The sequence below is a fragment of the Macaca mulatta genome, chromosome 14 (genome assembly GCF_049350105.2).
Source record: "Macaca mulatta isolate MMU2019108-1 chromosome 14, T2T-MMU8v2.0, whole genome shotgun sequence".
Taxonomy (NCBI): domain Eukaryota; kingdom Metazoa; phylum Chordata; class Mammalia; order Primates; family Cercopithecidae; genus Macaca; species Macaca mulatta.
Genome location: NC_133419.1, coordinates 21,561,553 through 21,571,909, shown reverse-complemented (window position 1 = coordinate 21,571,909; position 10,357 = coordinate 21,561,553). Strand labels below are relative to the sequence as shown.

Below are 10,357 nucleotides of genomic sequence, written 5' to 3'. Positions count from 1 at the left end.
TCACCTTCATTGAGCAGAATGTGTGGCACAGGGAGCCCTTACCCAGGCGTCAGGAGACAAAGCTTCTGCACCCAAATCCTGGATTGCGTGACTGAGCAGCCTAGCCCAAGGGACTTAGCCTTGTTTCCTCAGTCTTGTCTGTGCCTCAGTTTCCTTGTCTGTAAAATAAGAGTAATAAGGGTAATAATGCCTTCTTCACAAATGTCATAGGCTTGTGATGAGGGTCATGTGGAATAATACAGGAGGAATGTTTTGTAATCCATAAAGTAGTAGAAAAATGAGTTAGCTTAAACAATAAGTTTGGAATGGATGAGTCCTTTAGAACAGGTGTGTTCAGGCCGGGCTGGGGTGTGGTGATCCTGTAGGCTTAACTCCACCCAGAATCCAACCACTTCTCACTCCCCCCAGCAGTGATCATGCCGAGCACACTGTCACCACCTTGCCCTGGGGCTATTACGATGTCCTCCTATCTGGCCCCGCCATTGTCCCTCTGCAACAGCATCTTTTCCACACTGTCATCAGAGGGACTCTTTTATATGCCAAATCAGATCTAGTCTTCTTCAAAACCCTGCAAAGGCTTCTGGCCTGTCTAGGAGAAAGCCAAGATCTTTCCAGAGGCCTGCAGGTCCCTCCTGTTCTGTCTCTGACCTCATCTCCAAGTACTCCCCTCCAGCCATCCAGCTTCTTGCTATTCCTTAAACATGAGAAGCCTCAGGGCCTTTGCACTTGCTGTTGCCCCTGACTAGACTGTTCTGCTGGATATTCTCATGGCTCACCCTTTGCTGCCTTCAGGTCACCATTGCTCAAATGCTACCTTATCAGAGAGGCTTTCTCTGTATACTGTTGGATACCTATGCACCTGCAACAGTGCCTGCAAAGGTGCTCAGTCATTCTTTTTCTTTTTCTTTTCTCTCTCTTTTTTTTTTTTTTTTTTTTGAGACAGAGTCTCACTCTGTCACCCAGGCTGGAGTGCAGTGGTGTGATCTCTGCTCACTGCGAGCTCTGCCTCCCGGGTTCACGCCATTCTCCTGCCTCAACCTCCCGAGTAGCTGGGACTACAGGTGCCCGCCACCACATCCAGCTAATTTTTTTGTGTTTTTTTTTTAGTAGAGACGGGGTTTCACTGTGTTAGCCAGGATGGGTGCTCGGTCATTATTGCTGAATGAATGAAGTCCTGGTCAGAATGAATCACTGGCAGCTCATGCAGTGAGGTGGTGCTAGATTGGGAGTTGGCACACTTGCTGGGTGACTTGAACAAGCTGTTCACCCTTTCTGGACTTCAGATGCCCCATCTGCATGTTGAGGGCTACACAAGGGAGTGTGAGTAATCTGGAAGATACCGTCTCATTTCAAAGAGTCCATAACCCCAAGTTCCATAGAGCCCCTGATTCTGCTTCCATCCTTGCCTGATGGCTTGGCGAGGTGGCCCTCCAGAAGAGAAGTTTCATCTTGGGTTGGCTCACTTAGGATAAAGAAGAGTGAAGTCTAAGCTGTGGTCCCTGGGGTAGGACTGAAAGGGCAAGGGGATAACTTTTGTAGAACATGGGCTTCTTGGAAGTGACTCCATTGGCCTGGGTTCATTTCAAACAGTCAAACCAGGGTCCCCTGGGCCCTGTTTTTATTTTATTGTATTTTATTTTCTGTTTGTTTCTTTGCTCACTTTTTTTTTTTTTTTTTTTTTTTTTTGTATAAAGGGGCTCCCCCTGGTTTTCCTTGTTTGGTGACAGTGGGGACCTGCCTCTCTCTTCGTGGTCTATCAAAGTCTACCCCTCTCTCCCTAGACCCTTTTCTCTCTCCCCGGTAAATCTGAGAACACTAGTAGTGATTCCTCAGGATTCTCCTGCTCAACGAATTTGAAGAGTCTTGACCCATTTCTTTCTCCCCTTCACTACAAAGCCCCTTCTCCCGACCTTGCCCTAAAATCCCAGATTGTAGAGCCCCACTCTCCCTCCTGTTTCTCATGGACACAGGCGTCCAGAAGCCAAGGCCTCCTCCCTTCCATCCCTCCCCGCCTATTCTCCAAGCCCCAGAAGGGGCCGCCTGCTGCTTGGCTATTTTTAGCCCAGGAGCTTTTTCAAGGAGAAAACAGCACGAGTCCCCGAGCCAAGGCACAGGACTGCGTCCCTGTGGAAAACCTCCCCTCATGGGGAAAGAATCCAGGGGAATTTTTTTGGATCCTGGCTTGGAGCCTTCAATTTTTGTGTGCCCCTTGCTAATTTATCAGGGTTTTCGTTGTTGATGTATTTATATATATATGTGTGTGTGTGTGTATATATATATATATATATATATATATATATATATATATATATATAGAAACAAAGGCAACACCAGATTATGAATCAGACATGGACATCAACTCTTGTGTAATTTGTGATCAGCCTGGAGTTTGGGTTAAAAAAAATTCTTATCTTGTTTGTGTCAATAGGATGGAAACAACTCAGTGTAATGGAAAACTGGCTGGTCTGGAGGCTGGGGTGGGAGTCAGGGTCAAAATTAATATGACTAACACATCTAACACATGATCACACAAGACTCATTCTCTATGCTCACAAGGCTCTTAGGAGGAAGAGACAAGGAGGGTCCTAGTTTTATGCATGGGGAAACTGAAACTCAGAGAGGTTAAGCAACGTGCCCAAGGCCTCCCAGGAACACACAAAGGGCAGGGATTTACACCCAGGATTTGGAAGGCACCTGGCTGTTGTTTCCTTCCATTGAGGTTTAAGTCTCAGCCCTGCCATGTGTTAGTTGTGTGACCGAAGGCAGGCTGCTTCACTCCTTTGAGACTCATGTCCTCCATAAAATGGGAATGGTACTACTTGGCTTGTGAATATTTGGGAGGATTCCATGAGTTAATGTGTGCAAAGAGCTCAGGACAGAGAATAAACATTTGCACATCATCTCGCCCCCTGCCGTCCCTCCCATGGAGGCTCCTGGATTGCATCAGTTCCTGAGGACCCAGGTGTCAGTCCGGCTCCCCCAGGGGTGTCTGCTGAGGTTCCTGCACCTTGTTTTTCTGTCTTTGAAGTTTTCCTTTCCTGTGGCCTTAGAACTTCTGAGATCTGGATGGTACTGATTTTTGAAGATGCCCATGTTTCCTGGGAGGAAAAGTGTCTGCAGGAAAACAAAGGAAAGTATCAAGACAGAAGCTCCATGAGCTTGAATCTTAGCTTTCCCACTGGGCGGGATTAGAAATGCAATATATTTATTGGAGGAAACACCTGCGATGGATGACAGAGAGGGAGCAGGAGGAGGTGGGAGGGTCTTCAGACTATGTGACCCAGGGAGAGAAGAGAGAAGGATGGGGATTGAGGTAGGAAGAGTCTTGCACTGCCACACACTTCCAAGAAAGGTTCAGTCAGACTGATGGGGAGTCCTTGAGCCAAAGTAGACTGATGGAGGAATTCGCATCCCCTAGGAATAGGCTTGTGCTAGTACCTTGGCTGTGCTCATTTAATAGCTGGGGGCAGCCCTGGAGGAGGCACGGCCTCAGTGTGGATGGTGGTGGATGCAGGCGGACAGTGGTGGGGGCTGTCAGTCAATTAAGCTCCCCCCAGCAGGAGATCCAAGGTGCGTGTTTTATGACCACCACATTCACTTACTCCCTGGGGCAACCTTGGGAAATTCCCTCAAGCTCTCTGAACCTCAGAGTCAGCATCGGTGAAATGGGACTGAGTATCGTCGTATCTGGGTCTGGGAGTTTTATTTCCATTTTCTATTGCTGTGTGACAAACTGTCCTCATACTCAGTGGCTTAAGACTACGAAAATGTATCATTTCTCACAATTCTGTTGGTGAATGGGACTCAGTTAGGGATCTTTCTGCTTCACATGGCATTGCCAAGGTTACTTATGTGGCTGCGATCTAACGGGTGCTTTGCTGGGGCTGGGATGTGCAAGATGCCTCACCCTCCAGGGTCTGTCTCCACGTGGCCTCTCATCACTCTGCAGTCTGAGCTTCTCTGCAGCATGGCGCTGGCTTCTGGACCACCCACTGCACTTGTCAAGCGCTGCTTGCGTGGCTCTTGTTCGTGTCCCACTGACTGAGCAAGTCACATGGCCAAACCCAGAGTCCGTGTGCAAGGGCATGAATACCAGAAGGCATTATTCACCGTGGGTCAGCAATGTTCCAGGCAGCTGCAGGGTGCGGGGAGGAGGATGAAATAACATTGCCAAGTGCTCAGCACGGTGTCTGGGGTGCCTCAATGTGCCCAGTAACCTGGGTCTGGGGCATGATGAAATTGCTCTCTGGAAGGCTCGAGGCATTAAATAAGCACTCCTAGCTCTGCGAAAACATAGCAGAGTGGACTGGAGTGGGGAGTGGGGGGATACGTGGAGCGGGGATGCGGGGGGGATACCCGCTCAAGAATTCCTAGGAAGAAAGGAGGTGGTGGAATCCAGCTCTGCAGGTCCAGGTTTGAGGGAGACCTAGGTCAACAGAAGCCCAGCAGGTCAGAAGGGGCCTTTCAGAATCAAGGAAAATCCCTCCTGCCAAGAATTTTCCCAGTGGGAAGGAACTCACAAATGTGGTACGATTGGGAGGAAAAGCCCTATAGAAACTCTCAGCTCATCATCTCTGAGAGGCTCCCCCACGGGAGATGCGGGTGGAGACTTCTCTACAGAGCTCAAGCCTCCCTGGCGACAGTGGGAGGAGTCGGCAGGAGCTCCCTCTAAAATGTTTCTTGTTATCAGCCTCAGTCTCAGAAGACTGGTGTGTGCACAGTGGAGTAAGGCTCAACAAAAGTTAGTAATGGAAGAATGAAAGTTTAAATGGTCAGGTGGAGGAACAGTCGGGTTTGGTGGATGACAGGATGGGATTTGGAAGGGAGAGGCTCAAATTTATATTTGTTATTTCACATAACCTCTTGAGCCCTCCTCCCTGACCTTCCTTCACAGAGGAGAAACTAAAGCCCAGAGATGCTTAATAACTTACCCGTGGCCACATGGTTTGCCCGGCCACATGGTCTGTAAGTGGCTGAGCTGGGACTTGAACTTGTGACTTGAACCCTGGGCTCTTGACAAAAACTCCATATCAGACCACAGCACACCATACCATAGCTCCTGAAGAGAAAGGAACTTCTTAGGGAATCCTGGCAAACAGGCCCAGAAAATGAGCAGATGAATTCAGTGCCTGCCAAAGCCAGAGAGCAACCCCTTCCCAGCCAGGGAACCAGGCCATTGACACGGCCACTACTGCTGTCTCCGGCCTCATCACCCCCTGCACGCCCAGGGCTGAGGTCATTTGGTCTCCCCCACAGCACCAGAGTTCTTGAAGGGGGCCCTTTGGATTTGAAATGTGGGTGACAGTAGTAGATAGTGTCAATGGAAAATGAAACAAGACCCTTTTCTTTGTGTCCCAAGCAGGATACCAAGTCCTGGGCAGGGGGAGAAATGGGTCGCTGGAACAAACTCCTCTTTGACAGCTGAAGCAGGAAGACCTTCTTTGCGGGGAGAGTAAACAGAAAGGGCCCAGAAAAGACTGACTTCACTGAGCTGCAGCTCTGGCAAAGAAAACAGCTTATTCATATTTGAAGAGGTATTGGATGCTGGCGGCATCCTAAGTGCTGAAAGGAAGGGAGACGCTGCCATCAAAATACATCTAAGCAAAGTAATGAGATGCAGGAGCCTGAGAAAGAAGACATTGGCAGATGGGATGGGGTGGGGGCAGTGGGTGGGACGGAAAGGAACTGGAGGGAGAGGGGTCATGCCCACCCGGGCTTGGGCTATCATTGTGCAGCCATTTCAGTGGCAGCCCCATTTGGTTTGCCTGGAATATGATTCTCCATCTTTGGGGGCATCTGATGAAAGCTCTGGTCATCATCATCCCTCTTACACCACATGTACATGCAGATACAATTTAGGGTGGGGACCCACCCACACCCCCTCTGGGACTGTGGGTCTTCATGAGCAATGTGTATCCCATAGCTCACCCCCAGAGACTGGGTCAGTGAGGCACAGGTGGGACTTGGCATTTGTTTTAGGAAAAAAGCTTCCCAGTGATTTTGACATGGCCCCTGGTTGAGCATATTGCTCTGGGACGCCAGGAAACCCAGATGAAGACTTTAGCCTTTGAGGAACAAGGATGCTGTATTAACTCTGTTTTCATGCTGCTGATAAAGACATACCCTAAACTGGGTAATTTATAAAGAAAAAGAGTTTTCATGGACTCACAGTTCCACATGGCTGAGGAGGCCTCACAGTCATGATGGAAGGCGAAAAGTATGTCTTACATGGTGGCAGACAAGAGAGAGAGCTTGTGCAGGGAAACTCCCCTTTAAAAAACCATCAGATCTCATGAGACTTATTCACTTCACGAGAACAGCATGGGAAACACCCATCCCCATGATTCAATTACCTCCCACTGGGTCCCTCCTATGACATGTGGAAATTGTGGGAGCTACAATTCAAGATGAGATTTGGGTGGGGACATACCCAAACCATGTCAGATGCTTCATTCTAGCAATGAGAACAAGTGAGTTTTAAGTCAGGGAATGAACCTCACAGAGTTCCAGGCATCCTGAGTGGTTTGGGGGCCTGCTCCATAAGGCAGTAAGTAACTCATACAGTAGCTCTAGAGCACCTGTATTGTCTTCCCATCATGCTCATCGTAAAAGCCAAAGTGGCTATCCAGGTTTACGAAACCTTGCAGATCCATTCCTCAACTACAGCAAATACACTCTCTCATCCCAGGGCCTTTGCACTTGGCGCTCCCTCTGCCTGGAACATTCTTCCTTCCCCTACAGATCTATGTGGGTTGCTCCTTTGCTTCCTGTGGGTCTTTGCCCAACTACCCTACCTAAATAGCACCCCCTCTTGCTCTCAATCCTCTACCCAACTTGAGTTTTCTTCACAGTGCTTACCCAATTATATTATACTTATTTACATATGTTGCTCATTTTCTGTCACCTGCTTTAGGTAAACTGCAAGAGGGTTGTGTCTGGCTTATTGCCTTCTCTCTTGCCAGCACCTACAGTGGTGTCTAGCACATGGCAGTTGCTCATTAAATATTTGTTGAGTGAATGAATAATGCTAATTCCCTCCTCTCTGTTGTCCAACAGGACACAGATGTCATTTTCAACTGTGGTTAAAAATTCCCTGGAAAGCAGAGAGCTGTTTTTTGGATCTGTTTTCCCATGTAAACAGTAAACAAATAAACAAAAAGCAGCCACTTGGCATCTACTATATGCTCAGCCACCACGGGCTTAAGGGAGAAAGAAGCAGAGTAAAGCATTAGTCCCTCTCTTCAAGGTCTTCACAGTCTGTTTGGGTCTGAGTGCTAAGGCCAGAGAATACCTGGGAGGCATTAGAACCATAAAGAATAGCTGAAGGGGCAGGGCACGGTGGCTCATGCCTGTAATCCCAGTACTTTGGCAGGTTGATCACTTGAGGCCAGGAGTTCAAGACCAGCCTGGTCAATGTGGTGAAACATGGTGAAACCCTGTCTCTACTAAAAATACAAAAATTAGCCAGGCATGGTGGTGCATGCCTGTAGTCCCCTCCCTGTAGTGGCTGAGGCAGGAGAATTGCTTGAACCTGGAAGGTAGAAGTTGCAGTGAGCCAAGATCATGCCATTACACTCCAGCCTGGACCATAGAGTGAGACTATGTGTCAAAAAGAAAGAAGGAAAGAGAGAAAGAGAGAAAGGAAGAAAGGAAGGAAAGAAGGAAAGGGAAGGAAAGGGAAGGGAGGGAAAGAAAGGAAAGAAAGAAAAGAATAGTTGAAGTTCTGAGGGAACTGGAGAAGTCAGGGAAATTTTCTGGAGAAGGGGAGACCTTCAGTGCCCTTTGAAGAACAGGCCCTGCAGTGTAAGTGGTTTGAGCCAGACTGTTCCCCAGAGGGCAACCAGGTAGCAACCAACTGGGTAACTGGCCTTTGGCCCCTGCTGGAGGAAAGTAGGCAAGAGCCATTAGGACCCCGACATGGTAGCCTTCCTCCTCCCCAGGATCTCCACTCCAGGTCACCTCATGCAACCTAGAGACCAGGCTGGACCTAATGGAATTGTTAGGGTCCTGTCACTATAGCCCAGGAATCTGTGAAGAGAACACCCTGGGCCTGGATTCAGACAGGCCTGCAGTCAGGCCCAAGCAAGTAGCATGAACTTGGACAAGATTGAGGAACCTCGCTGGGCCTCAGTTTTGTTACCTATAAAATGGGGCCAAGGACACTTTCCTCACTGAATTCTTGGGAGCCCTGTTATTTGGAATCCAGGGCACAGTATTATAGATTCCCAGGTTCTAGGCCAGGTGCCGTGGCGCACACCCGCAATCCCAGCACTTTGGGAGGCTAAGGCGGGTGGATCACTTGAAGCCAGGAGTTTGAGACCAGTCTGGCCAACATGGCAAAACCCTGTCTCTACAAAAAATACAAAAATTACCTGTGTGTGGTGGTGCCCACATGTAATAGCAGCTACTTGGGAGGCTGAGGCAGGAGAATCGCTTGAACCCCGGGGGCAGAGGCTGCAGCGAGTCAAGATGACGCCATTGCACTCCAGCCTGGGTAACAGAGCAAGACACCATCTCAAAAAATAATAAATAAATAAATAAATAAATAAATAATAAAAGATTCCCAGGTTCTGGCATGGACGGGCCAGGGTCTTGCCAGGTAGGTTCCTGTACCTCTCTCTGGACCACAGTTTCATTGATGGGTTGGGGACCTTTTGCTGTCTCTTCCCACTGGCCCACACCTATGTGCCCTCCAGGCTGCTGTCTCCAAAGTGAGTTTCTGTGTGGCCAGTGACCACTTAGAAGCCCAGGGAACTGAAGTCAAGGGAGCAAAGGTTATACAATCCGGAGGGATGGGGAGAGCTGAGGGCAGCTGGGTCAGTGTCCCTGGAAGAGGAATTCTCCTTTCCCCATCTCCCACTGCCTACCTCCACCTTTCCCCAACCTTGGAACCTACAGACCTTCTAAATTAGGCCAAAAATTAGGCCAAGCCAGATGCTGCACTTGAAATTTGTTTGCTTTTGGAGCAGAGATGCCAAAGGAGTGGTAGCAGGAACAGCCATATTTGCCAATTCTGGATTCTAATCCTATCACTAGATTCTGGTTGTGACAGTGACCGTGGTACCCAACCTCTCTGAGGCCTGAGTCCTGTCTGTAAAACAAAAATACTAAGAGATTCCAAGACCCACCAGCGGTTGCAGTGAGTCAGAAAAGAGATGCATTTGGCTGCTAGCGGCAACTGGAGGCTGGAGCCCAGCAGTCGGCTGTCTCTGTTGACTCCCAGCACTCCCGAGGTCACGCATGCGCGGATGGGGCGCTGGCTGCTTCTCGCCTGGCCTCTTCTGTACTGCTCTCACCCACTGCTCCTCTGAGTCTGCAGTGCTGGCTGGCCTGAGTTTTCTGCACTGGGCAAGAAAATAAGGGTTTAGCGACCCCTCTTGGCAAATCCATGTTACAGCTGCTGTAGTCAGGGTGCCCACAGCAGAGAGGCCCCCCCCGGGCATGTCAAGTTGTGGAAAAGCCAGAAGGTTGTGGAAAATTAAGTTTTCCACTGGGTAAATCTTCACTGTACTGTCAACATTCACCAGGTGCCCGCGACTGATTGATTTCTTCATTCTTGTCTTTAGTCACTGAAAGATTCGTTAGAAATGAATATTCAACAAACATTAACTAAAAATCCCCTGTGTGCCTTGGAACTATGGTAGAACATGAAAAGCGTACAGACCAGAGGGGGCCCAGACCTTAAAAAATTGCGTTATGGTATTCATCCATCCATCCATCCATCCATCCATCCATCCATCCATCCATCCATCCATCTATCCATCCATCCACTTAGTCATTCATTTATTCATTCACAGACATTATTGAGCTCTTCCATGGGCCAAGCACCCTTCTTTGCATTTGAGAAACATCAGTAAACAAAACAATTGAAGACCTCTGCCCTCATGGAGTTTTTCCTTCTAGAGAAGGGGACTGAAAATAAACGCTGCATGTAATAAATAAGTAAATTATATAGTATGCTTGGAGGGGAAAAGTGCTATGATGGAGGAGGGGGAACTGCAGTGTGGTGAACATGAGGAGCGGGTTGTAGAATTAAATAGGTGGTCATAGCAGAACTCTGGGAGAAGGTGAGCTTTGAGCAAAGCCTTGAAGGAGATGAGGGAGTGAGCCAAGCAGGTATCTGAGGACAGAGTAGCCCAGACGCTGGATTCACGCTAGAGCCAAGGCTCTAAAGCACTGCCTACCTATTGTGTTTTATACAGAGGGCATGAACAAAGTATGTGGGAACATAGGCATGGATGGGTCCGTTTATCTGCCTAAGGAGTTAGGGAGGAAGGCTCCTTGGAGGAAGTGATAAGAGAGCTCAGACTTGAAGTATGAGGAGGAATCCAGAGTGGGCAAGGCTCTGACAGGGCTT

At 48.7% G+C, this 10,357-nt stretch overlaps 1 long non-coding RNA gene across 1 annotated transcript; it reads right to left on the bottom strand.

The window, feature by feature from the left end:
- Nucleotides 1-2,349: 2,349 nt before the first annotated feature.
- LOC114672129 (uncharacterized) lies at nt 2,350-9,344 on the bottom strand. Its single transcript, XR_003722349.2, has 5 exons — nt 9,129-9,344; nt 8,373-8,490; nt 4,932-5,059; nt 3,908-4,135; nt 2,350-3,114 (listed from the first exon to the last, which is right to left on the bottom strand). It is a non-coding gene; the product is annotated as an uncharacterized LOC114672129 (long non-coding RNA).
- Between the last annotated feature and the right edge of the window lie 1,013 nt (nt 9,345-10,357).